Here is a 6,000-nt window from a genome sequence, read left to right on the forward strand (position 1 = left end):
ACTGCTACAGTGACAAACTTTTACACACTCAACTTTAGATCTGGCTTCTCTCTTAATTGTCTGCCTGATTAATTACATGCCTTTTCCCCCAACAGCATCATGTGTTTGAACACCAGGCTGAATTGTGACTTTAATGAGCCATAAATTCTATCTTTTATAATATATCAGTTTCCACCTCTGGGCTTCTGTTACCTGAAACAAACTTCACAGTGTGTAAAGCGCTTTCAACAACATTTCAGTAACTGTCTCCTATTTTAAATAGCTGTCTTTCTTAACAGTATAATTCATAATTTAAATTATATTTTTTAAAGAATTTCAGTTACCACTCTGTTGAAATATTTTCTATACAAAAAGAGAAAATACTTAATAAGCAAAATGAGCTAATTAGAATATAGTTATGCTTCATTTTAGAAAAGTAACAAGTGATTTCAGATCATTGCATTAACTTTTAAAAAGAGACTTAAGTTCATTTTTCCCAAGTTCTTTTTCACCTGAAGATATAGCAAGAATTTCAAAAAGCTCAGAGACTTGTCTTTCTTTGAAATCATAACAGGGAAAATCTTGCCCTGGGGCTCCTAAGTCACTTTTGAAAATGTGACAGTGTTGAAAAGAATACAAATTGCTTCATAAAGAATTTGAAACTGTTGATGGACATAGACTTGGAGTTAAAGACAAAGAGGTTAATGATATTTAATTATTATTTATTAATTTGTTGCTTGGCAAACATAAAACTTCTTGGTTAAGGATCTTTCTAAAAGTAACTGGATGGAGGGGATGGGAACAACTGAGGAACACACTTTATTTGAAATACAATTTCATGTACATGAGCCTCTCCCTCACTCATAAAGACACTGTTGGATCACTTTGATAATGCTTGAACTTTCACAGTGGAGTTTCACAGAGGGCAATAAGTCTTATTCTTACTCTCCATATATGACTTTTCCAAGATGTTTATATGGGAGAGATGTGCTAGAAACTCCATGGATCTTCAAAAGCTGCTCCCCTTTGCTTTCTGCCCAGATGAAAATAATTTTCTAATTTTCAGGAAGGGCTGGGAGCTTTCCAGAGTTAAATGTCCTTGAAACTTTGTTCTAAGGGAAACTTGAAACTGTTAAATATCCTTTATGTGGCATATAGTTGATATACTAGATATATTAAGAATATTAAATTTTGTGGGTTTTGCTTATGGATAAGAAAACATTCCCCCCCCTCCCCAGGCTCATGTCTCTCACAATTGTATATAAATTAAATCCAAAGCCATTTCCAGTCTTTTGTGACACCTCTGGATTGTTCCAAGACCTGTCTGTCCCAACAGCACAATTGTGCAATGCAGTGAGGTATGCAAAAAGAGAGCTCCTCCAGGGGATCACACTCAAATCTATTTTGGATACTTTGTGAATAAAAAGGAGTGTTAAATATAAGCATTTCTCTTTTTTTCTTTTTTTTTTTTAATTATTTGTAAAATAAAATATGATTTAAAATTAAATATCACATAGCCATAATATCTAAACTTGAAATTATATTCTGTATAAAGCTATTGTATCATAGTTTTTTACTCTCCATTATCCCTTACAAAAAGGCACAGCAGCCCTATCTCCTGACATCTTATCCAACAATATTCCACATAATCAGTGTGACAGAATAAGTCCAACACTTACAGTCACTCATATTCCATATTCAAGAACAAACTTTTAATGAGTTGAGAAGGATGAACATTCTCTTTGTCTTGGTGTAAAACAAAATTTTCACAAACTGAAAATTATTCTTTCCCTTCCATTGATTTTTTTTAACAAAGTAATCTCATTTTATAAAAGACAACAGTAAGGGAAAGATAGAGAAATATATTATTTGATCTAATAGCACAAATTCTCATATTGCAGTAAAAGCTGGTGTCCAGTTTTAAAATGAGAAAATAACATTAAAAAAAAACAAACAAAAAACATTAAAAAAAAAAAAAAAAAAACCCAAGGAAAGGGTCAATCTTGATGGATGTACTTATGAGAAGAGTTCTATTTTCTCTTCCTGTGTGTTCCTAAACTCATGTTTATAGCAGCCACGCATTATGTTTTTCAGGGAAAACATTCCTAAATGTGATGGACAGGCTTGTTGTATGCACAAACACCAAGTACCTGCCATTGGTCTCATGTATTAATATTTATTCCCACTCCATCTGATTTACAGAAGATAAAGGTGAAGGCAGAACTGACAAGGAGATTATGTTAACAAGAATTTATCCTAAATGTTTTTTCTAAATATATAACGTTAAACAAAAGTCTCAGCATTGCACACGAATCAATGAGAACACAAAATGGCTCCTCCAAGTTTCAAGGATAAAAATAAAATCATAAAAGCAGAGGAGAACCATCAAAATAATATGAGTTTTAGGCAATTCTATTTCTATCTTCATTCTAAGACTTGTACGCTTTACATCCGGATTAACAAATCCCTTCACATTTTCTGGCTCCTGAATACTCCTCTTAATACTCATGACATCCGAGACTATTTCATGTGGATTTGATACACAACTTATATTTTGCATATAAAGGGCAAGGTAAACCTGTAATTTTTACTACGGCTAAACTGGAAATGAACAGCACTGCAACTGTGGGGAAAAGTGAATTCTCTAATGGACTACAGAGTGATAACCGGTTATTCAAAAACTTTCTGCTCCTTTTTCACAGAGTAAGTGGGTAAATGTGAAGGGCTCAACCTCCAGGAAGACTAAGTTCAACAAACTGCAAGCAAATAATGACACAATGAGAGCCAAGGCTACAATTTTCAGAAGCACATTGAACCAAAAGCAAGGTGAAAATATCCCACACTTAGATTTGCCATGCTGTAGGTTAGATCTGCATTCCCACTATGCAGAATATAAGTGAATTAGTCTTTAGAAGTACACAGACATTAAAAGGAATGAGAGAATATGTTTCTATGGACAGCCACTTTCCCCAACTAGAAAAGGGAAGGAAAACACTGCACGGAAATTTAAAATGCCCTTAGTGTCGCTTAGGACAACTGTGCCAATTATCAGCTTGCAAGTACAGCTTATCTTTTAAGTAGAAGATGAAATAAAAAATTTAAATATCAGAATTTACATGAAAAATGTTTTAGCCTACCATACTATTATTTCAACAAGAATTCAGATATTCACTCTCTCCCTCTCTTCACAAACAGATCTGTAAACTTTTAGGATTCTCAATATTTTAGAGGTCTCTATCTCACTCCTTAAGCATTCAAAACTGTCTGTGAGACTTGTGAATTTTTATAACAGGCTGCAGTCACAGCCTGACACAAGCTGCAGTATCTCATCAGTTGTTCAGTGCTTCTACAGCTGGAATTTCCAACAGAATGAAGGACTGCTGACAAATGAGAAGAAAATTCTGACAGAACCATTTCTGCCATGGGGACATTTCACCAGAGCTGCAATATTTCTGTTTCAATAACACATATTGATTGCCAGGCAAAAATGTGTGAAAGACACTATAAAAGGTAAAACTTATCCTAGACTGGGTGAAAGCCAAGCTCAGGTTCCTTACTTAGAATGATTTAGAATCATGTGGATTAAATACCCCGCTGTATCTCAGCGAGAATATCATACTCCAGATCTTTCTGAGTCAAGGCAAATCTGCATCTCTCACATCCAAAAGCAGTCAGGACCCATAGTTTTCTCCAGCCAGTCACCACTTGCAGACCAAAACGTTCAGTTTTATCACAGATTTATCTTGTGAAAACAAAATACAAAGTTCCAGAATGTGGTGCAAAGCAGAACAACCCAGCTTTCTCAGGAAGACCCCATCCTGCCATGATCAGCTAGAAATGCAAACGCCGAGTAGATGTACCAGAAGAACAGAGTTGTTTCCTGGCACAGAGAGCTCAGGCTAAGCAAAGGCCTTTGCTGGGTCAGTTTACAGCACACAGTTTACAGCAAGATGAGTATTCAGTCAGGTATGATTACAGGAAAATATGCAGAACTTTAATACAGAAATGTGTTAAAGACACTGAAGTGTGATGGCTGATCCCTTGATTTTTATTTAAATAGTTGCTAATCACTAATGAGTCCTTCAAAACGCTTAGGAGAATTTTCCTTCCAAAATGTTACTTCTAAACCTGGCAATAATATCACTATTCTTCTTAATCATATTCTTCTTAATGTAGCTTAATCAATGTGCTGCTGTTGGGTTACCAAGGAAAGGCAAAATGCAGTGAGGGAAGAGATGTTTCTACTCCTTTCTCTTTTCAGGGGTCTTTCTGGGCCACAATAAACAGATATTTTTCAAAAAATTACACTGCACAGGTACTCCAGAGTAAATTCAGAGCAGGAACCTTTCACCTGTGAACACACAAGCATTACTTTTAGATCTGTTCCCAGAGTAATGAGGTTTAAATTCACGCATGAATTCTGCTTTCCAGACTACGTACCCATACTGAAAATTTTAGAGAACACCACAAAGCCATAGACAATCTCCCCAAATTATGTTGCCTTTTGTCCTGGGGTACAATGCAAAAATGTGTATTCTATCACCATCTGTTAAAATGTGGGAGGGGTGGTGATCCTTATCTCTGTGGGAGATATCCTCTGCTGATGTGCCATCTGATAAGATGGGGGGATGATCATCGTTATCTATTCACAACCCATCCTTCCTCCAGAAGATATATTCCGTTAATGGGCCATTAAGTCCTATTGTGTGACTGATAAGATTACATCACCCCATTGGGAGATGCCCCAACCAGGGGCAGGAGCCAAGCCTTTCCTACCTAGATAAAAAACTGGGGTTTGGGACCCGAGGGCAGACCTTTCTACTGGATCCCAGAGGAAAGTCGGACGTTTTTCCACATCATTGCTGGATTTTCGGAGGAAAACTGCACCTTCTACAGGAGCACTGCTTCAACAGAACCACATCTGTCATCCAGGAGGACTGCAGCCACCATTTATACGGACTGTTACCAACACCCTGACTGACAGGGTGTCAGGTTGTATTTCTGACTGTGTTGGTGGTTGTTTCTTTTATATTATTGCATGTATTTTATTTTTTTTTCTTTTCTCCTATTAAATTGTATTACTGACTTGGAGTCTCGCACTGGTTTTACTTTCAAACCAACACACCTTTGAAAGCCATTGTGCTCAAAATAAACAGTGATTACATGTAGTTTTAAAGGATACATTGAAGTCTGCTGAGTCACTATTGGTTGCACACAAATTGTCCTTGAGGATTTTGATTGTTCCATAAAGTATCTCTGGGACTCTTAGGAACCCTGCACACTTTCCTTGCTACCATTAAGAGAAATGATGCATTGCATACTGGATGAGAAATGCTGAAAAGCTGGCTTGGGCTGGAGGGGGGAGATTCTTGCACAAGCCTGGAAATTTGAGCAATTTTGAAAATCCATAGTAAAAAATGTTTTGTCTAAATTGAGCAATAGAGAATGCATCTGAATTGGAGACCCACACAGAGATAAAAATCCCTTCTGCATATAGAAGACCAAGAAAAAGAAATCCCACAAGACAGCACATTGCAAAGTTTTTTCCAGAGTATTTTGCTCTTCAGAAGCAAAAATTGTCCCAAAATTTTAAAACTACTGTACATACTGCTTGGATTTTTTTTTCCAAAAACAGACACAATAAAGATACAGCTAAAGTTTAAATTCAAACAGTCAACATTTTACTTAACTTCAAGAATAATCCATTTTTAAAATTGGCAGAATCAGACAAAAAAGAAAATAAATAGAGTTTTGACTAGAAAAAACACACGCTCAGTATTAAATTTACTTTTCAGTTACTCCTGGAAAGGTTTTGGGGATGGAGGGTTTGACCTCTCTTCATTTGCATCCCTGCTTAAAATATATTGTCATCTGCTAGTAGATCACAGACAGATTTTGGTAATGATGATTTTCCCCAGAAATGCAATTTCCTTGTTTCTGCATGTAACTGTATGATTTGAAAGTAATTCAAATGCCTTGTAAAGCTCATCTTGAGGTTTTAAATGGGAGGAACATTAATAA

Source organism: Sturnus vulgaris, chromosome 14 (assembly GCF_052056855.1).
Source record: "Sturnus vulgaris isolate bStuVul1 chromosome 14, bStuVul1.hap1, whole genome shotgun sequence".
Classification (NCBI taxonomy): domain Eukaryota; kingdom Metazoa; phylum Chordata; class Aves; order Passeriformes; family Sturnidae; genus Sturnus; species Sturnus vulgaris.